The 27,866-nt window shown below is 36.0% G+C and overlaps 1 protein-coding gene and 1 long non-coding RNA gene across 30 annotated transcripts in view; one reads left to right on the forward strand and one right to left on the reverse strand.

The window, feature by feature from the left end:
* Nucleotides 1-27,866, reverse strand: part of PTPRD (protein tyrosine phosphatase receptor type D) — a 1,149,749-nt gene that overhangs the window by 546,883 nt on the left and 575,000 nt on the right. For all 29 annotated transcript variants that reach the window (XM_072921655.1, XM_072921648.1, XM_072921647.1 and 26 more), the window contains one exon: nt 21,889-21,911. The gene's annotated coding sequence lies outside the window, so the exon portion shown is untranslated. The remainder of the gene's footprint in view (nt 1-21,888; nt 21,912-27,866) is intronic.
* LOC140681945 (uncharacterized) lies at nt 1,311-16,287 on the forward strand. The gene is made up of 2 exons (XR_012053162.1): nt 1,311-15,209; nt 15,337-16,287. It is a non-coding gene; the product is annotated as an uncharacterized lncRNA (long non-coding RNA).

The raw sequence follows: 27,866 nt of genomic DNA on the forward strand, positions 1-27,866 counted from the left end.
TTGCTCCATGATACTTCCATGGATTGAGATGAGGATGACTTTTCATTCCCTGTATCTTCCCTCTAGTGTTTTTTAAAGATATGCATTTTTCTCTTTCTGACTTCACTTTTTAAGCACACCATTTCCAGTGGGAATTAAAGGAACCTATTCAAGTGACTGTGGCCCAAAAATTCCCTCCCACTTGTAAAACTCTGTCAGCACCTACAGAGCATGGGCCAACTTATGAACTGATATATAAAGACATTTATTTCAACTTTTGTGCTGGAAACTTGAGTAGCTATGCAGTGCTATCAATATTGTTAAACAGAAAGCAAGCTAACTTTTCTATAATACACATATTTCACATAGACCTTCTGCTAATACTCAGCACTTTTTAGGTTTTTACTGTATTGGGTCTTTTTTTTTTTTTTTGCTGGTGACATTTATATACATCTGCTCTCTATTTCCTTAGTATTCTATGTAAACATAACATTCAATATTCATGGCATACACTATTTGAGGCTGTGCTGCCAAAGGCAAGTAGATAAGAGACAAAATTCTCAATTTCTAACATAAACCATAATGAACTATTAGAGAGATGGAAGGAAGGAAGGAGGGAAGGAAGGAGGGAAGGAAGGAGGGAAGGAAGGAAGGAAGGAAGGAAGGAAGGAAGGAAGGAAGGAAGGAAGGAAGGAAGGAAGGAAGGAAGGAAGGAAGGAAAGAAAGAAAGAAAGAAAGAAAGAAAGAAAGAAAGAAAGAAAGAAAGAAAGAAAGAAAGAAAGAAAGAAAGAAAGAAAGAAAGAAAGAAAGAAAGAAAGAAAGAAAGAAAGAAAGAAAGAAAGAAAGAAAGAAAGAAAGAAAGAAAGAAAGAAAGAAAGAAAGAAAGAAAGAAGGAAAGAAAGAAAGAAGGAAAGAAGGAAAGAAAGAAAGAAAGAAAGAAAGGAAGAAAGGAAGAAAGAAAGAAAGGAAGAAAGAAAGAAAGAAAGAAAGAAAGAAAGAAAGAAAGAAAGAAAGAAAGAAAGAAAGAAAGAAAGAAAGAAAGAAAGAAAGAAAGAAAGAAAGAAAGAAAGAAAGAAAGAAAGAAAGAAAGAAAGAAAGAAAGGAAGAAAGGAAGAAAGGAAGAAAGGAAGAAAGGAAGAAAGAAAGAAAGAAAGAAAGAAAGAAAGAAAGAAAGAAAGAAAGAAAGAAAGAAAGAAAGAAAGAAAGAAAGAAAGAAAGAAAGAAAGAAAGAAAGAAAGAAAGAAAGAAAGAAAGAAAGAAAGAAAGAAAGAAAGAAAGAAAGAAAGAAAGAAAGAAAGAAAGAAAGAAAGAAAGAAAGAAAGAAAGAAAGAAAGAAAGAAAGAAAGAAAGAAAGAAAGAAAGAAAGAAAGAAAGAAAGAAAGAAAGAAAGAAAGAAAGAAAGAAAGAAAGAAAGAAAGAAAGAAAGAAAGAAAGAAAGAAAGAAAGAAAGAAAGAAAGAAAGAAAGAAAGTCAGGGTACAGAACCAAAACAAAGGTATCATTTCATATGAGTCACTCAGGACCAGGAGAGTCAGATCTGCTCTGTGCTGGAACACAGGACTGCTGTGATGCAACTCAGTGAAGCTGTCTAGCCCCCACAGCTCTGGGCTATCAGAACAAGTTATGTGTTTATGTCTCCTACAAGGCACAGATTTCTCTGTAAAAGTTCTGATAGTTGCAACTCTGTCTTTCTATGTGTACTGAATCCTGTCTATCCACCTAGTGATCTACCAGACTCTCTAGTGTATGTGGTGGATCATCTGCCCAGTTTTTGTGTACACTGACAGAAGGTGTGAAACACCATAAAAGTTATGAATATTATGAAGTTTAAAAAAATGTATTGCTTACCTATCCTCAGATAAATGCATAGACATAACATCCTAAGTAATAATTAACCTGTATAGTTGAATGGAAGTATATTGCCGTATATTTGTATCCTTAGATAGCTGTGTAATATATGACAAAATGTCTACATCAAAATGCAAACACTTCATAATAAACATTCCCCACAGAGATGCCTTATTGCTATTGCAAAGAGGCTTTATTATAGGAAGTTCTTTTGTACAAGAAGAAGATGGATTTGGCACTTTAGCATGTTAAACTGCAGTTTCATTGGAGCTGTATGATTCACAAAAGATTAATCTATCCCCTTGGAATATTCATGAATCAATAAGAATGTTCCCCAAGTCCAAGCAGTATTACTACTGTTGACTAAATGAGGCGCTTTACATTTTAATGAACCAGAACTTACTCCCCACAAAGTATGCATTTTTGTAGGTGTTTATTTATTTTTTTAAGGGACAGAAGAGATGGGGTCTCTTTGTTTTGTGCTATGCTATATCTGACACTCTGTCTTGTGTTTGTATTCAAAGGATAAAATTTTGCTGAAACAGTCAGGTAAAATATTTGCTTCTACCAGAAGGAAGATCAGAATAAAAACTAAGTTTCAGCTTCCAGAGGAAATCGCTGCTAATGCCAATCATAGGCACATTGTTAATTATAGTGGCATGCTGAAAAAAGGGGATTATAAAATGTGTCTCTGTGGTGTAGAGTTAGGCTGAGTAGTTTTATAAATTACTTATTCATTGATTCCCTACTTTTGTTTTCTGGAAGTCCAGTTTCCTCAAAACTGGCTTTATGCCTGCACAACTGAAAGTAATGCATCATATTAACATTAGCATGTTAATAAAATGAAAACTAATTAGAAACTCAGCAAACACAGACTAATCCAGATAGCAGCATCTCATTAACAGGGCAAGATACTTCTGTTGTTTTTTTGTCTTGTGTTCATTCCAGTTAACAATTTTTAATAAGTGTTCTTCACACAGTTCTCCCTTTAGAAATTTATTCTACTCTGGGTGGAAACAGGGTGATTTATTCCACCTCTCCCTGATCAGATGAGGAATGAAAACAGGAGCAATGCATCAAAGGGTCTCCTCTCCTCATTCTAAGGGTAAGCCATGATTGCTTCTCAATGTGATGAAAAATTTCACTGAACTTTGTTGTAACTGCAACACTTCTCTAGTTACAGTGCAGTACTATTGGTTTATAAAATACAAGATTTGCAAGGTCAGAAAACATCATTGTATTAAGGTACAGGGTTCTTGATTACAGAGACACAATGTAGTGCATCCACTAGGGCTATATTATTCATCACATTGGTCCTACAAGAAGGAGCACAAAGGGTCAAAGTTATGCTAAAATGTTCCAGTAATTGTACCAGAGGTGCTGTACTAGGAGTATTATTTGGCAAGGACCAAGGTCACTCAATCACATTAACTTCTGTGAATCATGGAAAGAGGCAGGATGCAGTCAAAGAAAGAGGTTTGCCTTCATTCCTACACCTCTGGCATCTGCAGAACAGTACAGAATATGTGGGAGAAGAGCTAGAAGATAATGGTAGGTGAATTTTCTGGTTAGTCATTTAGTTCCCATCTGAATTTCAAAATGCCTTGCAACAGCAATGTAAAGTTCCGGGGAAAGGATTCCAGATAAATGAGTGCTAATTGGAGTGGCCTTCTAGTAGATATTCTACACAGTTAACCATGGGATTGCCAAGGGACAATGTGAAAAGCAGCTGTTTTCCGATACCATCTGCAAAAATGCCTATCCTACCCATTCCATGTGCTGCTATTAGAGAAGAGTTACAGATTTACGGAGAATGAAACTGAAAAACTGAAATGGAAGTCTTTCCTTTCTGAATCCTGCCTGAATTGGTTACCCCCTGCTCATGTAAGTGGAGGACACAATCTGGCTATGAGTGTCTTGATTTGCTATTACTGAACTGCTAAAAGGGATAGGGAAGCTGAGCAGGAGGTGGAGCTGTTTTGAAGGTTTTAATTTGGTTTCCAGGGAAACGTATTTTTCAGTTATTTGCACGTTCAGCACATCTGGTTCATTTGGACTCTGGCTTTTTGAAAGTGATGAATGTGTCATGGGAAAAATGAATGAAAAAATAATTTAAGGAATTAATGGGATGGAAGGAACATAGAATTATTTTAAAAATGCAGCTCTGTTTTCCCTCTCCTGTTTCTCACCCCACTCCCTTGCCTTTTTAAATACAAATTTTTGGGTGATATTTCTTCCATATTTTGCAGAGGGCTCAGGACCACTATAAATGTGCACCCTCTTAATTTAAATAATAGATTAAAAAGCATATATATCTGTATTACCATACATATTTACTGTATCTGTATTACTATATCTGTACATTATTTACACAAATAATGATTATTGAATCAAATGGCTACATTCCTACAAGGGGAAATACAGACTGAAGAGAAATGGAAATTGGACAATATTAGAATACACTTGTGTATTTTGACAGAAAATATTCTTATCGAAATAGAAATAATTTTTGTTTCAGGAGAACAGCTACACTAAAAGATTGCTGGTAATCCAGATGTAAACATCTCAGAAAAACAAGAAAATTATCTGGTAAAATAGTCTTATATAAAACGTCTGTGACTGAGGGAAGCCTGCACTAAAACATGTTTTCCGTCACGGCCTGTGGCTACATCAGGGAAAGTTGTTGTTCTTGAAGGACTGCATCTGATGGAAGGGACCTATGCAAATGCAGTTCGTGGGGAACTGCAGCCTGTGGAAAGGACTTGCAGTTCTTAGAGGACTGTCCCCTGTGGGAAACCACACTCTGGGAACAGGGGATGAGTATGAGGAAGAAGGAACAGCTGAAACAATGAACTGACTATGAACTGACTGCACCTCTATTCCCAAATATAGAGAATTCTTGAGAAGAAGGAAGGGGTAGTGGGGGCTGAGGAGGTAAGGTGATAGCAAAATATTAAATATATAAAGAAGCTGTCCATCTAAGGAATCAATAGGGCTACTTGATGAAAACTATTGTGAAGCCTTCCCATTCTGAGGAGGCTGTAATCTGATTTTACAACTCCTCCCATGGGAGGATAAAACCCCATGGCTCTGGGCTCTCTGGGCTTTGCTCAGGCTCCTGCGCCTCTGCCCCCTGCTCCCCCCGGCACAGGGTGTTGGGGGCTGGAATAAAATTGACTCTTATGCTAAACAACAGGGACTTGTCTGTTTTCCCTGCTGTCGGTTGTGGCTTCCCTGGACATGATCGACGCTGCTGCCACACACTGCTAACAAACTATGTAAAAAGGGTACTGAACACTGATAATATAATAGAAAAGAAGCTCAGGTAATTCTTTCTACCAGACTTTGCTTGTGAAAACTTTGGAAAGATTTCTCTGTTTGCTCCAGCCTTTGGGAGGAAAATCATAGATTAATTAGACCAAACAGAGGGGTTGGATACTGGACAGGATGGCATTAACTTAAGAAACCAGAAACCAGAAGGACACATGAAATTGTCAGGTTCCTTGCTAAGGAGTGTAAATTACTTGTTGCAGAAGCCACTTGTTAGAGGATGTTAGATGAAAGCTGAAGTCACTTGCATCTGCTAGAAAGGCTCTAGAGAGCACCTGAGAAATAAAAACAAACAGCTCTGACTTCAGCCTGTCAAAGGAAAAGGTCAGTGATTGCATGGGTGAATGCAGTCTGGTGATAAAGAGTCAGCACAGTTTCTAAAATGGCTGCTACAATGGCTTGATAGAGGTTTGGGAAGTTGTTAACCAACATGCGGATAAAGGCTATCCAGTGATCGTAACACATTCAAATTTTTACATACCTTTGGAGTTTGGGTGGTTTTGGGTTTTTTTGGGTTTTTTCTTTGGTTTTTGTTTTTGGTTTTCTTGTTCTTTTTTCATTTTGCCAGACAAATTTTTTTCAAGAAACTGAATTATTTTAAGATGGGAAGAATTCTTTCTCCCTTTTATAGACTGAAAGCAGATAAGGGATAAATTGCAAAGCAGAGGTTTTAGTGGTGGTCATTGCATAGATTGGAGAACACTGTCAGCGTGCAATATTCTGGGGAATGCCAGCATTTTTGTAATGGGAATAAATTTTGCTTAATGTCCTTCAGTGATCTGTAAAGTTTTAGAGACCATTAGAACTGAGCTGTTTTGGGTAGCTAGATGCCTTACTGCTGGCAAAAGGTCCTCAAGACACTGGGCCTCACAACATTGAGAAAGCAAAATGATGATAGATTTCAATGTAGATTAATATCTAGAGAAAAAATAATCAAAATTGTACTTACAGGATGCTGATTTTGTAATGACAGTGGTAAGTCAGTAGGGATATCTTGAAATTGTCACTGACAGCTTTCTGTAATCTATAATTTCTGCATAGTGCATTCACAAAAGTCAAGAAAATGCTCATCACAATCAGAAGATGTAACAAGAACAGGATAGAGGCTGTCATTTTGGTGTTATATAAAATCCTGGTATGTTCTTATTGTGACTACTTTATGCAGCTGTGTTCTCTGCATTTCCATGAAGCTTAAAATGAGTTAGAAAAGTGTAGAGCATTAGAACAAGATAGATAATAAGAGTTAAAGAAGTGAGACTAAAATGACTGCAGGTTGAAGAGGCAAAGACACAAACTGGCAATAGACTGACTTAAGAAGGTGAAGCACTTAATAATAAGAGGGCAAGACTTAACAATAAGAGGGCAAGAGGAGAGAGAGATCAGTTTGAAAGAGGAAGAGATAATTTTAAAACAGATTGTTATAAAAACAGTAATAAACTTCAGAAATTTGTCACCAGAGAAGGTTACTGAGCTAAATAGTATCCACAGATTAACAACACGATGAAACAAACTTAAGACAAACTGGTAAATGGGTACTAGAGAATAGACAGGAACATGTAATTCTGCAAATGTGGATGCTAGGAAGTAGGCAAGGAATGCAACCCAAGATCAGGTACATCCCAAAATCATGAGGAAACTAGAACACAAAGTTGCTAAGCTGCTCTGTATCGTATTTGAAAGGTAGTTGCAGTCAGGTGAAATCCTGAGGGACTGGAAAAAGGGACACATCATGTGAATTTTTAAAAAAGGGTGAAGAGGATGACCCTGGAAACTTCTGATCAAACCATTCCCAGTAAGGTGGTTTAGCAGACTGTCTTGGAACACATGTTTAAACATATGGAAGGAAGATAGTGAGGTGATTATAGTCAACATACTTCACAAAGGGCAAATCATGCCTGAGTGATCTGGTGATAATTTACAGTGGAGTAACTGCATCAATTAACAAAGGAAGTACTACTGATGTAGTCTACCTAGACTTCTGTAAGGCTTTTGAAAAGGTCCCATTCAACATTCTGTCTGCAACATTGGAGAGAGATGGGTTTGACACAAGGACTGTTAGATAAAAAACTGATTGGAAGGGAGCTTTCAAATAATTGCAGTCAATGCCTCAATGTCCAAGTGGAAACCAGAGATGAGTGCTGTCTCTTAGTGATCCATATGGGTGACAGTGTTACTTAAGATCTTCTTGAATGAAATGGACAAAAGGAATGAATAAGCAACTTTGAAGATGACATCAAGCCACCAAGCTAGTGATGCTGTTGATTTGCCAGAGGGAAGGAGTACTCTCCAGAGGAACCTTAAGAGGCTTGGTAAGAACCCAAGAGAACTTCATGAAGTTCAATAGGCCAAGACAAAGTGCTGCCTCTAGTTTTGAGCAGGTTCATATGAGGGCCACAAAAAGACTCAGAGGGCTGGAATAATGAAATGGTCCTATGAAAATATGTTGTTAGAATTGGGGTAGTTCAGCCTGGGGGAAATAAGTCTTCCAGGAGTCCTTAGTGTGACCTAGTTCTGCATAGAATGGGCTTACAAAAATAATGGAGAAGTACTTTATACTGAAGCCTGTAGTGACAGCACAAAGGGTAGCAGTTTTAAATTGAAATAAGATAATTTTAGACTGGGCATAAAGAAGTTCTTTACTGTGAAAATGATGACGCACTGGAACAAGGTGACCAGAGAAGTTGTGGATGCTCTGTGCCTGGAAGAGTTCCAGGTAAGGCTGGATAGGTCTTTGAGCAACATGGGCTAGTGGAAGGTGTTCCTGCCTGTGACAGGGTGAGGGAGTAGGTGATCTTCGGAGATCTTCTAACACAAATCATTCTATGATTCTGTACCTATGAATGAATGGAATTAACTATTATTGAAACTACCAGAGGAAAAAGTGTTGCACTGAACAGAGTCTAGTTCTACTTGAGACTGATGTTCTTATGTAACTGAAGCAGTAATAACAAACTGAGATACAAAGCATGTCCAATAATAAACCTTTCTGTGGTTTAGCAGACAAATGACATCATAATGAAACAGGAAGAATTGAGTAGAATTGGTACAAGAAACAGAGGATAAAGCAGATCTGTTTCTAACAGATAATTAAATTATTTTCTCTTTTTAGTCAATAAGGAAAATATTAAGAAAACCTGAAATATTTCACTGAACAATATAAATTCTTAAATTTTCTATAAGCATCATTAATGTCTTCTATAACTCTTTTAGTCTCTCAATTTACATCACATCAAAAAATGTTTTGGCCAATATTAATTTTCATAATGTTTTGGGGCCAAAAGTAAACTGGCCAAAGTAAACATTCTGTCATCATGTCATAATTTTTTAAAACATTTCCTATGGAAAACTTATAGATGCTTTTGATATTAAAAACAACTGGGTATTTTGGGATGCAGTGACAGAATTAGACATTCTTCTGACTGGTTTAGCATACTTTAACAAAACTTATCAAGTATAAGGTATTTCAAAAAAATAGAAATCAGACAAGTCAGGGTAAAAATAGAATTAGTCTACCCATTTGTATTATGAAACTTATGAAATAAAGATAAAATAGCATCCATAGTAAATTTCAAAAATGCTTTAGCTTTGATTATCTTTTAGAATCATTACTTTTATATAGTGCTATGCATGTGATATTGAATTAAACATTAGGCTCAAATGAGACATTGACAGAATGCAATGAGATACTGAAATAGCATAAAAAAGATGTGCAAAACTCCAGCATTTTCAATAAGATGAGGATAAATTAGAAATTCAAACACAAAACATAGGGCTTATGATTGGGCATATGCTTGCAAAGTTTGGGGTTTTTAAAAATCCTTTTTTATAAAGAAGTTACTTTGAATTTCATTTTCCAAATAATAACAAATTTTACATATTCCTCAACACTTCAGCTAGACAAAGTACTATGAATGTGAAAGGAGCCATTTCAGGAATGAAAAACTAAAGGTTAACTCCTCAGCTCCATATATATGTTATACACATGTTTATATATTATATTTTATATTATATATATTTATATGTTTTATACATATATATGTATGTATGGTATCCAAATAGAATTTTACTGAAAGAAGAAATAACATTTCTCCATGTGCCACTGAAATATGGAATTGTAAAGTAAGGAAATTATTAATCCACAGTGGTATGGTATTATCATTTATTATTTAACTGTACTTTATATGTCATGTGTTTCAATATGCTGATATGTTATAGTTTGGAGATCTTGATTCTAGTGGAAAAACAATGGAAAATCACACAAAATGCATTGATTCAACTTTGAGGTAGGGATAGACTTGGGGTAAATATCATTATTTTTGTGGACTTTGCATGTCAGCCATGCAACTCAGAGAAACAGAAACCAGATGGGTTTGGAATTTCTACATGTTCAACATGATTCTCATTTCAGGGCAGAAGGCTGCAGCACATGAGTGTGGGTGGCTAGTTTATATTCATGGTTTTTCAACTTTTTATTCCTTTAAAATTTTTGTTCAGAGATTAGATTTCAGAAAACAGGATACTGGTGAATATTGAAAAAAGCCCCATGCAATTTTCAGTGAAGTGGGAAAAAACATATGCTCACCATATCATTACAGTTAATGTAAATTTAGTTTTGAAAGAGAAAAAGCTAACTGCACCTGAGCATTTCATTGTAACTGATATGCCTTTCAAATAATTTCTGAAGTTCCAATACTTTTTTAATTCTATGAATCAGAAGCATTAGTGATTCACATTTCTTTTTAAACCAGGAACTAAACAAAATATTATCTGCACTGTACTTATTTTTTTCCTTTCAAAGTTTTAATTTAGTAAAATATTTCCTACAACAGAAAAAAAAGTGCAAAAAGCTGATTTCAGCTATCCTGATACTTCCTTGCTTTATACTGGCATTCTTTTTTGTAGAATCACACACAGTATCACAGAATCACTCGGTTGGAAGAGACCTTCAAGATCATCGAGGCCAACCCATGTCCTAACACCTCAGTTGAACCATGGCACTGAGTGCCACATCCAATCATTTTTAAACACATCCAGAGATTGTGACTCCACCACCTTTCTAGGCAGACCATTCCAGTATTTTATCACTCTTTCCATGAAAACCTTTTCCCTAATATCCAACCTATATTTCCCTTGGTGCAGCTTAAGACTGTGTCTTCTGGTTCTGTCAGTTGCTGCCTGGAGAAAGAGACCATCCCCCACCTGACCACAGCCACCTTTCAGGCAGTTGTAGAGAGTGATAGGGCCACCCCTGAGTCTCCTTTTCTCCAGGCTAAACAACCCCAGCTCACTCAGCTGTTCCTCACAGGGTTTCTGTTCCAAGCCCCTCACCAATCTCGTTGCCTCCTCTGGATGCGCTCAAGGGTCTCAACGTCCTCCCAAACTGAGGGGCCAGAACCGGACACAGCACTCAAGGTGTGGCCTCACCAGCGCTGAGTATAGGGGGAGAATGACCTCCCTGCTTCTGCTGGTCACACAATTCCTGACACAGCCCAGGATGCCCTTGGCCTTCTTGGCCACCAGGGTACACTGCTGGCTCATGTGCAGTCAGCTGCTGACCAGTGCCCCCAGGTCCCTTTCTGCCTGGGCACTGTCCAGCCACACCGTCCCCAGCCTATAACACTGCAGGGGGTTATTGTGGCCAGAATGCAGAACTTGGCACTTGGACTTGTTAAACATCATCTTACTGGATTCTGCTCATCCATCCAACCATTCTAGGTCTCTCTGCAGAGCCCTCCTACCCTCCAACAGATCGACGCATGACCCCATCTTAGTGTCATCTGAAACTTACTAATGAAGGATTCAATCCCCTCATCCGTGTCATCAATAAAGATATTGAACAGAACTGACCTCAGCGCAGGCCCCTGAGGGACATTACTGGCGACTGGCCCCAGCTGGATGCAGCACCGCTCACCAGCACTCTCTGGGCCCATACTCACTGACCATGAAGCTCAATTAACTGGACCTCTTAAAATTCTGATAAATTAAGTATCATATGTCTTATTTAGATTAAAATTACTCTCAACACTACCAAAACATACATATGAAAAACCTGCAATGAGAGAAAATCTTCCACGACTGCATTGCATTTCTTTTCCTATTTTGAAATTTTTTCTTTCAAATGAAAGGAGAACAGGAAGATTTTGAAGTGGTGTTTGCCATCCATTTGCAGCATAGAAACAGTTCCGCTAATACAATAAATTTCACAGTCCACTGTGTTTCAGGGATTAGTACCATTCTCACTTAATTTCAGCCTCAGCACTCAAAAGCAAACTGTAGTCTCTTGATATTACTACAATATAATGATTAAACACATTATAAAAACTGTAGACAACCATTTGCCATGTAGATATTAATTCTCACTTTTCCCCTCCTTTATCATGAGAGGAGCAGATAAGAAATATTTCTAATGCTCTGAGTCCTGAAGCTGGTGTCTCCAGCTGTCCTACATCATTGTTTTGGAGCTAAGGTACGAAGCTGTGGTACCAAGCTTTTGCCCATTGTACTTTTCCAAGTGGTGTCTATCATGGAGAATCATACAGATAAAATAATTTCCTAATTGTTATTGCTTTCTTTATCAATGACTGTGTGTGTACAGTACTGTGGATGTACATTGAAAATTAGCTTGTACTCCCTTTTGTAGCTTCTCTGCAGAAAATGGAAAAAAATTTCCATTGCTGTTTCCCCACAACTTTTTTCTGCCTTGAAGTAGGCTACTAAATAGAAGAAAGAAAAAGAATAGAAATTGAGAATAAAATGGCATTTTAAGCTCTTTTCTGTGTAGGCTCATTAAAATTTACAAAGACAGAAGGAAGATGAGAAGAAAGTATTGCTTAGGGTTGATTACAAGTTTTTTAGAGTTCTTAGTTAAGGTTGTAAGACCTTTATTTTTCATAAAGCAGCTTCTAAAAACAAATAGCCTAAAAAATCCCTTGATACTGGACCCAAAACAAACCACTACTGTAAATGTGACAAAACCTTGCTGAATTATTCCAAGACTTGATTTCAAGTTTCTGTATAGATAATTTCAAAGACAAATTCAGACAATTTCAGAGAGATCTTATGGCCATTTTTAGAAATCTTTTTCTGGTATAATGCTATTTCATTTTTGTGTTAAATTGACTGATAATCACAGAAATTATTCAGAGCACTGACAAAAGCATGCCTTCTCTCACAGAGCCACTGAATGACTGCTAAACCATAGCTGTGATATAAAGATGGGAAGTTGTGCCGGTAGATCACAACAATTACAATAAGCAAATAAATATGGCCAGAATCAAAATCTAGTCAATGGTTTTGCTACATGAACATAGGCTACTGACAGTGGCAAATATGAACACATTTTTGTAAATGTGAGCCACTGGAATATTCATATTTACATGTAAGTTTTCAAAACAAAGATTAGATTATTTTCAATTGTGTGTGGTTTATAACTGACACCAGCTTCTGTTTTATTTTATGCCTTCTCAAGCATATCTCTGTTTTGAATAATCCCTTTGTTAACAATAATTGCTTTTAAAAGCTAATCTAAAATTTTCACCGATTTCCCATATATGCATAAGCCTGCCTAAAATCAATTATGTTGTCAGAAGCATGGAATTGGCAAGCATCATAGATAGGTAAATTATCCATCCACAGACAAGTGCAGAGAGAAAAAGATATAGATGTGCAAGGATAAGAATTTTTTAACTCACCAACATTTGAAAAAACAAACAAAAAGCCAGTCACAGCATTTTCATTGCTGTATACCACAGTACTTGCAATAGGCTGGCAAAAACTCATCTCTATTAAAGCTCATGTCTAGATGCTAATAGTCAATTACTACATTAGTATTTAATGGCAGAAAATATGTCGTACTACTTTAAAGATACATCTATTGCACTTCATGCATGTCAATTAGGCTATTTTCCTATGTAGTTCAGGTGCAAATTTCAGATTACAATAGAAGTTTTGCTCTACTTATTGGGAGAAAGTTTTATTTTTTTTTTTTTCTGGTAAAAGTCAAGGAGTAATACAGAATGTCTTATCTGTTCAGGTTCATTCTGGCAATTACCATAAAAGATGGAATAAAAACACCCAAGCTGGCTATTACTTTGTAAGGAAAGCATCTTCTTTTTTACTTGAAGGCTCACTAAAATACAATGTGATAACAGTAAAGATGTCACTCTCCAGCCTTATTGCTTTTCTCTCCTTTAAGGACTGAATATTTACAGATATGCCAGGCTATAATTCTGTTACTGTTTTTGGAAAAAAATATTAATCCAGAGATTGGGGGGGACTAATAGCAAATAAGGGAGGGTAAAATTATTATTTTTTAAAAATCTATAAAAGCTGTAGAATAACAGGTAAACTAAATCCCCTTAAATATTAGAATTCCTGACAGCTGCAAGAACAAGAATCTACAATGGCAGTAGCCAGTACTATGCAACACTGAACCATGTAATTTACATCTTAGTGAAATTAAACATAGTATAATGGCTTAGCTTCCAGGCAACAATGCTATTAAATTTGCTGTAGCAGATTATGACATCATCTGAAACCCCAGGATACACTTTCAAGCCAGCTATTATGCTTGTAATATGTACTGCTTTTCTGGTTAGTTTTTCATTTAATTCATTGCAAGGATTATATATTTCAATGGCTGCACACCCTCTCCAGCAGAATGGCTCTAGAATATCGGTGAGCCAAAGTAATGTCACTTAGGGAACAGACGTGATATTATTATAAGGGGAAAGAGGTCAGGAAATTACTTGCTATCACTCAAATAGTATTTGTTAGAACTGTAATATGCCTTTTCTTCACTTTTCTTATCCAAAATGTCTTTTATTTTGCAAAAAAAAATCCTTCTGAAATTCTGTGTTTTTAAATTCCTGCTGTTATAAAACTGTATTCAGTAGAATAAAGATGCAAGATAAATAAGGGGGTTTTGTGTGCCAAGAATCTGGTGAAGACCCTAGATGGATGTGAAAGCAGTTTTCCTTATTGAAAGCAGCACAACAATCTCACCTAGGAAGATTTTCTGTGATCAGGGCTCCACCAGTGATTGCCTCAGCTGCTTACTGGTCTGGGCTCTGGTTCTCCAATGAGCTGCCAAGAGCAGTTCTTGAATGATATCAAGATGGGTGGGGCAAACTGCTATAAGCTATATATTCTTAAGCAGTGAAAATTATGTTCTTGTAAATGTTTAAATATATGTTTAAACTCATATGTGTATTCATCCAAGGAATGGGTGAACCTACACAGGCAGTAATATTGTGTATGTGCATAGAAGTCCGAGACAGATTCTCTTCTTAAGGGCAGTATTCAAAATGTCTAAAATAATCAGTGTCCAATTTACTGGACTCAGCAGCCCTCCATTTCCTTTTCATGCCATAAACTTCAAAAATTGCATGCCAAAAAAATTTATATGAGGTACCACAATGTTTAAAAGTTATGTATTTTTAGCTCTATAAACAACTGTATATGGCTTAAGGGCAGGCAACCAGATTTCCATGTAACTTCTGACTGGGTAAACTGTTCCTTAGTAACAGATTAGTATTGATTTCAGTGCCAGGAGTCTTGCAGAGCTAATCTTTATTGCCACTGAGCAGGTTTATCAAAAGTTACATCCTTGTCCTTCCAAGTCCTTGGTCAATGCCAGTGCCTCAAATGGTTAATTAGTTAGTTAAATGTGGACATATTTTCCCTCTTCAGTTTTCACCTGCCAGAAAAGTATTTTATTGAAATATGCCTCCTTCTTTTGTTGATTCAAAGGTATCAGTCACACTGTTGATAGTTTGCTTTTTGAACACATAGATTTGTTAAAATCAAAAAGTGTTCAAATTCAGATAGATCTTGTAGTGGTTTGACACGGAAAAAGAATATTTTCAGAAGGAAGAGGTCAAATTGGATATTGACCAATTGAGGCTGGACACGTCTCTTAGAACACAGAAGGGTTAAAAGCAGAATTCCCAGGAGAACTCGCTCTCTTTGGCTCCGGTCAGCGTGCAGTGCAGGACTCTCCCCTGCCCGGCCTGTGGCTGGGCGGGGGAGGGGAAGGCCCATGGCCTGACTGAGGTAGGCCGAAGGGTGGAGGGTGCTGGAACCCCCTGCAGATGGAAGGGTGGAGAAAATCTGGGATGTCTCCGTTCCCTCCCAGAGTCTCTCTCTCTCTCTCTCTCTCTCTCTCTCTCTCTCAAGAAAGAGACAGCGGTGGTTTTGCCAGCAGTTCACCGTGGGGAAAGAGAAGAGCGGGGGGGCCGCAAGGTGCCCAGCCACCTGTGGGAGCTGGGGCCTGGGCAGCAAGCCATCTCTGGGAGTCGGGACTTTTAACCCTTCCTTGAGAAAATGAAAACTTTGTGAAGTTTTACTCCTCCTCGGTTTGAAAGAGAGGAAGAGAGACAGCTTGGACACTGGGATGTTAGAATGAGAAATTCTAGGTGGGAGGAGATGATGGAGTGGCTTTTTGGCTGGACTTTGTCTTGTTAGCCACAGACTGAACCGATTTTTTCTCCTCCAAGAGAGACTGTATTTTAGGAGGATGCCGGTGAGCCAAAGAGACCTGCTTCAGCTAAGTAAAGAGAGAAGTGGAGCGAACAGAGAAAAGTTAGGGAGGTTTGTGGTGGTGCCGCCTGTCTTCACAGAGGAAGAAGAGAAGAAGATCTCTGTTCTTGGATCCTTAGCCCCAGGGGAAAATGGGGGGGACTGTTGGTCCCAAAAATGAAAAACTGAACTGTTGTTTTTTCCCTCTTGGCAGAGCATCCTTGAAAGAAAAATCCTAAGAGCAGTCTGTCCATCCATGCATTGGTGGTGAGAGCACTGTGCATGGAGAGAGTGTTACACTGGCAGATTTTCTCTGGGTGGTGCCATGAGTGACATGGAAACACAGGATGTGGCAGCTGTGTTTCTTGGGGGTTTTGTGGCACAGGAGGGACTCTTCTCTCCCTTGATGGACTGAGTATTGATTGTCTGGAGGGTGGGAACCTTATTGGGGTCCAGGTTGTGTCTCACTATGGTTTGTTGGAGTTGGGTGGTGGGAGGAGGAATGTTTTGAAAGGTTTTAATTTTGAATTTTGTGTGTGCTTTTTCTTTCTTTTTTTTATTTTATAGTAGTATAGTAGTAGTAGCTTAATAAAGTTTTTTCCCTTGTTATTAAGCTTGGGCCTGCTTTGCTCTGTTTTCAATCGCATTTCACAGCATTCAATTGAGAGACTGCATTTTTATGGGGGCGCTGGCATTGTGCCAGTGTCAAACCATGACAACCTTGACCACAATTCACAATCAAACTCACTGATGTACTTTGATTCCAGTGGCATAAGCAAAATAATTTTCTAAGTAACAGTAGTAATTGAGATGTATACTGATGTTTTCACAGCCTACTTCTCTGCAAAGATGTTATTATTCCTTTCGCTGCTAAGTAAAACTAAGTCTTAACAGTTATCTTTATTTGAAATCTCACAGTTTTTGGGTTTTTTTTTGCATGTCATACTCCTAAGGTGGAAGAATGATAGTCTTTTCACTAGAAATAACCAAGATATATGCTCTAAAAATGCACCTAATGCAAAAACAGACGTAGAGGTGGTCTAAAGGCAGTTCCTCTTCAATGCCAACAAATCTTTATTTTGACATGTCTCCTTTTGCTAATACTACCAGTAATATTTACTTGCACCACTGCCTGAAAAGGGCCAGCTGAACTGGCGCTTTACTAGAGTCAGAAACGTAATTTGGTCACTCTACTGAGTTGCCTGTTCTAAAATGCTCTTAGCACTTCAAGCAATGCAAAAAAAACTCAGTGTGTGTGTGTGTGTAATTTCTGGCCAAAGGTCAACGCAGTGCAGGTTTCCTACAACTCATAAAGAGTTGAAGCAGATATTGAATGTTACAGCTCTTTTGACTGCTGTCATTACCTAAGTAACAGCAGCTGATTATTCCACATTTTTATATGATTTCTTTCACCAGCTAAGTATACTTTCTACATAGACAGCAGTATTTGTAGATAGAAGCAGTGTATGACTGAGAAGAGATGAGTTTTGGAATGAGAACACAAAAACATTCCAGGAGAATTTTATCTTTCCCCTTAATAAAAAACAAACAAACAAACAAACAAATTTGGAATGAATCTCAAATTCATCACTCTTTCATACATGTCATTTGTTCTTCCATGTTCCTGTGATCTCTTCAAGGTCCTACTTTCTAAAGCATTTAATAATAATAAACAAATAAAACCACTTCTTTCCCTAATAAAAAAAAAAAAAGGAAAAAAAAAAGGAAAAAAAAAAAAGAAAATTAAAGTCTAAACTTGTCCAGGAAGAGAAACTAGTTACATTAACTCAGCTTACTGGATGACAGGTAATGCCTTTGAAGCCTATTGCACAAACGCAAAACTAGACATCAGCAATTGTATTTACAATTATTACAGAAGAGAAACAAATGTCTGAGAGACTGATGGACAGCTGTCCCTTTCTGCTATTCTTCATAAAGTTGCTTTTAAACAGGCTTGCAATAGAGGCATTGCAGAGACTCAAAAGCAGACAGATATAAACAGCGAAATCAATGTCCTTAAGCAAAGCCCAAAAGATACAATCCTTTTAGCCTAGACTGCTTCCTCTTTTACTTCCATGACTGCAAACAGTGCAACATGTTGCTGAGCCATTTTTTTAATTCTTTGATATTTTTCCTCTTATTCCATTTATTCTTTGGTAGCTGTTGGTATTAAAACTGATGTTCACAAAACTGAGTGAGTTGATTAATAGGTATTTTATACATCTGGTATTTCCTCATAAAAGACTGGTAAACTTATTTCAATTATCATACCACCAACAAGGACGCAATCTGTTCACAATGGCTGTTTACGAGTGGCTGCTTTGGGTAATGGCTGTTTTCTTAGCATGGGAAATGAAATATAATATTATTAAACAGAGATATGCAGAATGGTGTGTCAACTTATCCATCTTTCTGATGTTTATAGGCTTAATTTTTTGTAATGTTTATTTTATTTTATGGGACCAAACGTTAAAGTATCACTTATTTGAAAGCATCTAATTTCTTTTATTTTGGTTTTAATGTCCTTGAATATTAGCATCCACAAATTCATGTGCAATCAGTACAGAAAACCTGTGGTAGGTACTCTATTAATCCTATTTAGAGAAACATGTTGTAATGAGAGAGATAATGAGCCAAGGAGTTTAATTTTTTTATGTTTTACCCACAAGGCTAAGGTTGCCTTCATTGGTATTTTTTTTTAATAAATCACCTGTAAAATGTCTTAAAATGATGCATAATAATCTCAAAATTGCTATGAAAATACAATGTGGATGAGAAAGCAAGAAGTGCAAATGTAAGACTGGATGGTGAAGAAACTAACATGAGCATTGTAAAGATTTTAAACACAACAATAATTAAAATTATGTTAGATTAATACCTCAGGTAGTGAAAGAAAGCACTGTGGTAAAAATTCAGCTTCTTAGGAATCATTAAAGTATAAATATTTATTTTTGAGCAGGGAAAGAGTTATTTTAGATTTGCAAATCTACCCATCAAACAATACTTGCTGAGATCTCAGTAAATGTTATTTGAGATGCTAAATATATCAGAACAGTTTCATAAACCACTTACATGTGTAACAGAGATGGTATCTGTTTCAGATACTCAGATATTTAAGTCTATCATTAACAAATTTGAATTTTGATTAAGATTTAATTTGGGGGAATAAGAGAGAAATGCACACTTCTTCAAAATATAAATGGATATTGAAAACAGAAATGCTTCTAAAATTTTAAGGTGCTCTAAAAACTAATGTTTTTCAACAGATGATATCTCAGAATTTACACAGACCTAGAGACATTGAAAATAGAAATCACATAGATGCTCCTGCCAAGTAAAAATTTCTTTCTGCTTGCCATTACAGAAGTCACTCCTACTAAGAGAACTGCTTAGGATTGAATGATTCCTTTATCTTCTTCCCTCATACCCAGTAAACATATACTGAATGTTTTGGTGTCTGCCACCATATATTTTTTTCCGTCTTCTTATGTAAACCTTGACTGCTAGTAGTGATACCACCTTTGCTCTGCTGCCAGCTTTAACCTGCACTGTGAGTCTGCTGTTGCTCCTTAGAGTAAATGTAGATGCATTCTGCAGCTGTTTAGATAATATTTTCTTCCTCCTCACATAATTATTCTCACAGTATTTGGTTCTTGTAGCCTTCAGCTTCTCAGCAACATTTTAATACAGAGCAGTAGCTGAGGATTTTTCATAAGGAACTATATTTCTGGTTACTTAAGATAAATAGTATGAGATAAACAGTTTCAAAAGCACTAACATCACTGCCACTAAAGGCAGGCCACTCAAAACAAAGTTTTGCCACTGAAAGCCCTAGTTTTATGAAGCCAGACTGACTTCACTAATGCTTACCTGAACTCAAAAACTTCAGCTACAAAGGCTGCCTAAGATGTCTCTTTGCTTATTGCATAAGGTTGATTCCTTTTGATTAAGGTTTTTGATATGAAATTAATGAAGTTTTTAGTCTCTATTACATAGCCAAAGATGCTGGAATGACAAAGAAGGGAGGTTTAAAGGACAATTAAAAAAAAAGGAATGCATTGAATACATTAAAATTATTGGGTGAAACAATTTAATGAAAAAAAATACTAATTAAATTATTAAAATTTAGATTGCAAGTAGTAATTAAAAAGGCCGTTGCTATGCAACTAAAAGGATTTCTGTGACAGAGTGAAAAAATATATTTGTTAAGTATGCTGGTATTTCACTTTGACCTTTTTCAGTCATACACCTGCCCAAACTGTCTATAAATGTATTTTTGAGAATGAAAACATTAAAGCTATCTGCAGGATGAAGAAGCAGAAAGACTATTTGAATTGGTTAATGTTTTTTATTATGGTTAAAATGTTAAGGAATCTGTGAGATAAAAATAGATACACATATATAATTATCTATGGAATTTGTATGCTGATATTTCATCATAACTAATGGATTAATTCCTATCCCAAACACAGGTCCTGATCCTAAAGACATGAAAACATTAATTTTTATAATGTAGTGTGTGAGCTAAACCTGCCCTCTCCTGAAAGTTTTAAATAACAGTTAAATCTATTACTTGTATCAGAAACCTAAGTAGTTGTTCATAATAATTAAGGACAATGTTTGTTTTTCCTGGAATACTTAGTTTAAGATGTGTGTTGGTTTCTGCTACAGTGTCAATTGTTCCATGTGGAAAATTTCTGTTGCTGTTATGTTATGCTGCTTTATGGAAGAGAGAACACTGGTATGTACATAAAGAGTGACAATACAAAAGAATATTGTTAGGGCACAAATATAATTCTATGAAGAAATATAAATTGTGTTCAAAATATGTATAGAGTGCTTCCACATATACCCGATAGTCGGGTAAATTCTGCCTTGGACTGTGCTTTGCGAATGGGAGGGAGATCTGGTTTGCTGGACCTGAAGGACTCAGCTCAGTGGTTGTCAGTTATTTCTTCAGGTTGATTACTGATCATGTAACCAGCACAACCTCAATTTTCTTTAAGTCTCTGTAATCTCACATTTAAATTGCAAAATATTTAAGATTTTGCTTTGTTGATGCACCTTCTTTCCCACTGATATCTCAGCCAGAAAACTGGAGGAAATCTGAATTGGGTCCAACTAACTATCTTGAGAAATGCTGGATCACCACCAGCACTCCATATCCAGAAGCAAAGGGCTCCCTCTCTGGTTAAATACTGTTCTCTGCACTGTCACTTACTCCATCTTGGATTTTTCAGACAGAGAGTGAACAGCAGTGATTCTTAACCAGAATGGAATTTTTTGCAGATATGAGGTCCTACAGACATTTGCTTGCCCTTTCCTTTCATTTTCTTATGACTTCCTTAATTTCCAAACATAAAGTTATTATTGTATTCTAGATATCTTCTCTTCAAACAACCATTCAGAACAGGCCCTAGAGCATCTTTTCAGATACTGGACCAGAGGAATTATAGATCTAAAGACAGAGTGTATCAGTAGGGTGGAGAGATTCGTAAAAGGAGTTCTGGGACATTTGCTTTTTATTTGTGCAGTGCCATGTAAGCATCTATACACTCTTACCAAAAAATCCAGGTGAAAACAGAGTATTCTCTAAAAAGATTCTGTAGTTCTCTCTATATATGTTAGTTAATGGGTGCTTTCAAGTCTGTGATGCATAATTACAAAATAACATGTTGATTTCTATATATATGTCCTGATAAACTCATTTTTATCTTGAATCTACATAGAAAAATCAGGTTCATAACTGTCTTTAATCAGAAGCACCATCTTCCATCTCTTTTTGTTTAAAGACTATTTTGAAGTTCTATAAAGAAATAAGTGTTCCATTGCCCAGTGAAGTTACAGCTCCCTAAAAATTTTCTGTTTTCCTGGACTACATATAAAAGCCAAAAATAAATTACAGAAAAACTTCAGCATCACTGGAAAGACAGGAGTTAGAATACACTGTTATACTTCAGAACTATTTATAAACACATTAAAAAAAATTGTCATTTTAGCTTAAAATCTTATCCAACAAATCAATGATAGGAAGAATCCACAGTAGTTTTCTCTTGTGGAAAAGAGACTTTTTGTTGCCTGTAAACCTTCTCTGTAAGTTGCCATAGTAAATAACTATTAGACACAAATCACAGTAACATCATAAAACCTTAGTACCCTTACTTTAGTAAATTAAATTAAATTAAATCACCCAGTAATAAAATGAGTATCCTACCTCAACTTTGTGAATTCCAGTTCCTGTTACAAAGGAGAGAAAGGAAAACATTTTCAGAAAAGGGTACAGAAAGAAAGACTGACATTGTTTAGCAAATATTTCACAGAAAACAAGTTCATAAGTTTGATTAGAAGAAAAATTATAGAAAAAAGAATGTTCCCGTCATAGAAAGGAAAGAAATATTTCTTCCTATATATAATCTCTGCCTATAAGAAATTTTTCAATTTATTAAAATATTTTTTATGACACCTCACCGCATAAAGTGAGGTATTATCATAGGAGAGAATGACAACTAGGAGAATCTGTGCTCCAATTTACAGATAACAAAGGAATTTTAAAAAACATGAAATTGAAGTTCAAATATATTGAAAAAAGTCACTAGCCTGAAGTTTTAGCCCTGTATTTTAATCAGCTAAGCAACAAAACAAATTAAACTTTATTTTAAACATTAAAATATGGTTCTCTAAGTTTCTTTCTTGGTCATGTTATCAGTCATCTTCATTTCAGTTCTGACTTTTTAATGCAATCTGGTGTTAGTGTGTACTCTGCTGTTGCAATGACTGTACATCATACACTTTCCCAATAGTGTCAAAAGTCTGGAAAATTAGGGACTAAAGATCAGGAAAGACACAGTCTAAAAATAATTTTTAAATAAAATATGTCAGAAGTGAAATTTATCTACTACAAACCACAAACGATTACAAGAGGTTTCCAGAAGGATTTAAATTTGTTTAGCTCTCGCAAATTTCCTCCATAGTATAAAAGACACAATCTTGACTTTTTACCTATGAAATTTATTCTCTTCTCTCCAGTTACTTCCTTGGAGGTGGAGTGAGAAAAACTTATAAGACATAGTAAGAAGGGTATAGATGTAGGATTTAAATTTTTTCCTCTATTTTGATGGTCTCAGGCACTATCAATATCCGTATCATATTACATATTTGTCACTCTTTAATTTAGTTTGTGCACCAAACTACATTCCTCTGGGAACTTTAGGAGGAATTTAAAATATAAATAAAAAGGAATTTTTAAAATTTTAAAAAATTTAAAAAAAATTAAAAATTTTAAAATTTTAAATTTTAATAATAAATAAAAAGGCTGCAGATCTTAGTAAATGATCAGGTAAAATCTCTATACAAGAGAAAAAGAGTCCAAGTCATATGGATGACAGGTTTTTGGGGTTTTTCTTTTGGTGTTTTCATTAATTAATGGCTTTTTCAAATCTATATTTTGCAATATAATCTGCAACAGTTAATCATAATTTTATTTTATGTAAGCCAGTGCCCTGCAAAACCTGTCCTTATAAGGCTCAGATTCTTTCAGAAATCCACTTCATATTTATGTTTAAATAAAGCAGACAAATATCATCTTCTTTCCTATTAACACCTCTGCAGGAGATAAAAAGCCCCCGCTCTTCCTTTGTATCCTGTCACTTCCTTGATATAGTTACAATACTGTCTGAAAAATTCTCAAAGCCTTAAAGAAAGGAGCAAGTGTGTGGAATTAGAATTTCATATTTTTGATGAACCTGAACTAATCTTGTAAACTCCTAAAACTTAATCCTACCACTTTTTTTCAGACTGTTGCTTAGAATCGATATCATGTTTCCCCTCTAATAACAGCTCTCTAGAGTATTTTATGGATTTTTAAATATTTTTATTAATTTGCTTTACTTTTCTAGAAATACATGTCATAGTTTGAAAAAGATTGCCTAAGAAGGTAGGGTTGATGTTTCAATAGCATGGCAAGCAAGTGATGTAAAATCCTGTAGACTTTACTAATTTTGGAAAAAATTTCTCTGTGGTGTTTCTCCAGTTCTGTTGAAAATCCTAATTACAGTCCTTTTATGCCTGGTAAGATTTTTTTTTTTTTTTTAACTTCGGGCTTTAGAATATGTCAGCTTATGGGCTTTATTTCATCTTTTTCTGCTTAGCCAGTGGGATTCAGTCTTGAAATTTTATTTGATTGAGCATAGCAGCCACATTGTGCAGAATCTCATTCAGTGAAGAGACTAGATAATAGTAAGACAGTTACAAATAATTTAGGAGAAATTATCACAAAAAAAGAAAGAGATCAATTTGTTGCATAGTGTCAGGTGCCTGAATGCACCGATCCCTGTGTAGAGGAATCAGAGAGTTCTAAAAACATTGCTGATAAAGAAGACAAAACCTAACAGACCCCTGAACTGAAGTCAATACTACACCCTCTGGTAGCGTGACCTACTCTTCTGAGATGCCTTGCTTTGGAGTGTCCAAGTCTGGGACCCTCAACACAAGAAAGACGTTGACCTGTTGGAACGAGTCCAGAATCACTACTTTGATTTTAGGTGTTTGAGCAGCATGCCTGTGAAGACAGGCTGAGAGAGCTGGGGCTGTTCAGCATGGAGAAGACCTTACAGTGGCTTTTTAGTACCTAGTGGGTACCTACAAGAAAGCTAAAGAGAGTCTTTTCACAAGGGCACAGTGACAGGACAAGGGGGAATAACCTTAAGATGAAGGAGAGTAGGACATGTAGGAGTGGTCAGGCATTGGAACAGATTGTCCTAGAGATGTGGGCTCCACATCCTTGGAGGTGTTCAAGACTAGGCTGTGTGGGATTCTGAGTAAACAGTTCTGGTGGAAGATTTCCCTACCCTTGGAAGAAAGGATGGAAGAAGATGATCTTTAGGGTCCCTTCCCACCCAAACCTTTTCATGATTATCTGATAATGAAGTTAGTGGTGAAAAGTTCTTGTCAGTGACACTTAAGGAGAGTCATATTAGACACTATTAAGGCAGGATCATTATCTGTGTATCATTACATAGCAAGAATTACAGTGACTGAAACATCAAGTGCCACGTTTACAAATTTCTCGTTACATAGAAACATATAGTTTTCATGAGTTTCCATTAGCATCTTAACAAGTTATTTGGTTTCCTCTCACTTCTTTTTCTTTGTATTTGTGTTGACTTAGTTTAAAGCAGACTTAGCCTTGTTCCTTTTTTCTCTGCTTAGAACTGTATTTCATGCTTATTCTGATCAGTCAGAAAACCAGAAACAGAACACACAGAATGTGTTTTATTTTCAAGTGAATGATTTTTTCTTTGAATTTTTCTTACACATAGTGGCTATCTCTTCTCCAGTGCTTTGCCATTCTAGCTATTCACAGGACTTTTGCTGTGGATCATTAAGTTAATGAAATAACTTTAAAAGAAAATGTGCCTTTCCAAGCCTTTCCAGACACAATATTGATACTGCACTTGCTCTGTCATTGGAATATTGACTATTACAGCTTCATTGCCTATGAGATTGGATTAAGATTCTGGAAAAAACTTTTTTTAAAGGGTTGAAATTACATGGGGCTTTAAGTGTTTTAGATAATGAGGCCTTGGATCATCTCATCTTGCATGCTGTCTGCCTTCAGTTCAATATTTGGATCACAAAACTAGCAATCTGCCCTGGCTAATGGAGTTTGGAGTTATGAAACAATGTAAATCCTGTGATTAACTGAGGAGTTATAAACATCTTTGGGCTACTTCTGCACTATCATCTTGTGCTCATAATTCGTTCTGGGTCTGTAGTATCAGTTTGCTTTCTTGACTTCATAGTATACATGTTCTTGTGACCCTTAATTATAACAATTCTAGTGAAACTTCAAAAAGTGGATGTCTATAGCCCTATTCATTCTACACAAGAAGAAAATTGACTGGGGGAATTACTTGATTGTTATTTAACTTCATGTAATAAGAGTTATATTCTATAAGTAATTGCAGTTACCTTCAGTTCCAATTTCTTACCAATTGATACCTTTTATTCCCAAATATATTTTTGAATTATTTTCATTGTCTTTTTCACATTTATTCAGAAATAAATTCAGTGAGTTTGAGATAGACTGGATCACAGATTTTAAAATGTATTCTTATTTTTTTTTTGGCAAGTCAACAATCAAGATATTTTTGTATTACTTATCATCTTCATCCATGAAGACAAGTCAGCATGATAATTTAATGCTATGAGTGTAACTCAAGTTTTATACTGCGTTTTTTTTTCCAGATGGTAGTCATTAAAGGGAAATCAAACACAAGACATGGAATACACTTGGAAGACTTTAGAATATAGCAATGGAAAAATATTATATATTGTATGTTTTTAGTTGGTCTTTCTTCCAATAGTCTCTTTCAAAAAATAAACCACAGCAAATAATAAATGAATTTAAGCTTCACACTTCTAATAGTGTGCCAGCTTAATTGTTTTACTTTATTCAAGTAGTGAATAACCAATCCTGATTCAGCCTATCATTTAAAAATCTAATATTCTCTACAGAAAACAACTGTCCTTGGTCATAATACCAGTTGGCTTGTCTAGTCTTTCTGACGTCACAGGAGCAACACAGATATTTTCTGAATTTGGGTTGGTATCCATTGCATCAAAGTGTGCAATAATATTTCTTGTTATTAGGAATTCTGAAAAACATGTCACTTATTTAGAATAAAATAACTGGTTTGTTTTTTGAAAAAGCTTTACCATGAAAAAAACCCCACTTACTTTACATTTTCTATTTAATTTTTATATCCTGTTTAGAAATGTTACTGAAAATACTATTAACATAAATATGGAAGATTGAAAACAAGGCAATATTGCTGACTATTTTAATATAAGGAAGAAATAATCACTGTATGATCAATTCATTTTAAATGAGTCCTTGTGGATTTTGTTTTGTTTGTTTGGTGGGTTGTTTTTTGATTTTGTGTGTGTGTGTGTTTTATATTGAACTGTAATAAATACTGGAAATGTTCAATCTGAACAATGTTTAGCTAAAAAAAGGTTTTGTGTGTGGTCTGCACTCTTGATAGTAAGGAATACTATTAAAATTGGTGACCAGAGAAAAAATGAGGTAGGATCCCAGTGGTTTTTACAGTATCAGACTATTGGTTTAATATTTAAAATATCAGATATAAATAACTTCAACATTTGGAGAACTGCCAGAATATGAATTATAATATCTGGGTCACTGCCTGTTTAAACACTATTATCTTCTATCTAGAGTAAAATATTAAATGGACCTTTTAGCTACCAAAGAAGCTGTGCTGAGGCATTTTTCAAATATCATATTTACATATATTTTGGCTGCAGAAAATCATACAAATAAAAATAATAAAGAAATAATTTTGATTAAAAAGTATATTTTTCATCTATTCATAAATAAGTAAAACTTGTTTTTTTCCCCCAGATATTTGTCTCCCTTTACCAAATTTAGTAAAACTATTGATTTTATATGCAGTTTAGTCACATAGTTGAAGTTTTTTGTGCTGGAGATAGTATGATATTTGAACAGGTTGTGCTTCTAAAAACAGTTGTTTTACACATGGACACAAACTTGAAAGAGAGAAAGTGTTTGGGAATAAAAATTCATTAAGTTCAGTTACTGAAAAGGAGCAAGTCAGGAACTGAAATGCCAAGGTTAAATATGGAATCATAAAGGTGCTCAGTTTTCTCACTAAAAGAACTGGTGTTATTAGCAGACCTTAGACTAGTTCCCAGAGATTGTAGCAAAATTCATTGCTATAAGATTCTGAGTCCTTCTACTTTGTTCATGGTATGGCAAAGTAGAAAACATTAGAAAAGGAAAAAAAACCCACCTTACAATAAATTTTCATTCACCATGCTGTTTTAAAATTCACATCTTTATCTCTTTACAAAGGATAGCTGCGGAAGGCAGCATCCCATGACCTCTCTGCTCTCAGCCAATTCCCAAGTCCTCTGCCCTGGTGACTACCCACCACAGAGTCGTCCTCCTGGGGGGAAAGGACAGACTCCCCATGGACTCCCCCTGGTTTCTCCTTTCCCTGTTCCCTCGTTGGGTGGATACTCCTGGTGGCTGCGCCCTTTCCCCTGGAGCCCAGGCCCCTCTGCCCAGCCCTTAGCTCTGCCCTCGCCCCTTTCCCTTCCTAAGCTGCCTCCTCCACGGGGTGGTTCTCTTCCTTGCAGGGCTCCTTCAGC

This window comes from Taeniopygia guttata, chromosome Z, assembly GCF_048771995.1.
Source record: "Taeniopygia guttata chromosome Z, bTaeGut7.mat, whole genome shotgun sequence".
NCBI lineage: Eukaryota > Metazoa > Chordata > Aves > Passeriformes > Estrildidae > Taeniopygia > Taeniopygia guttata.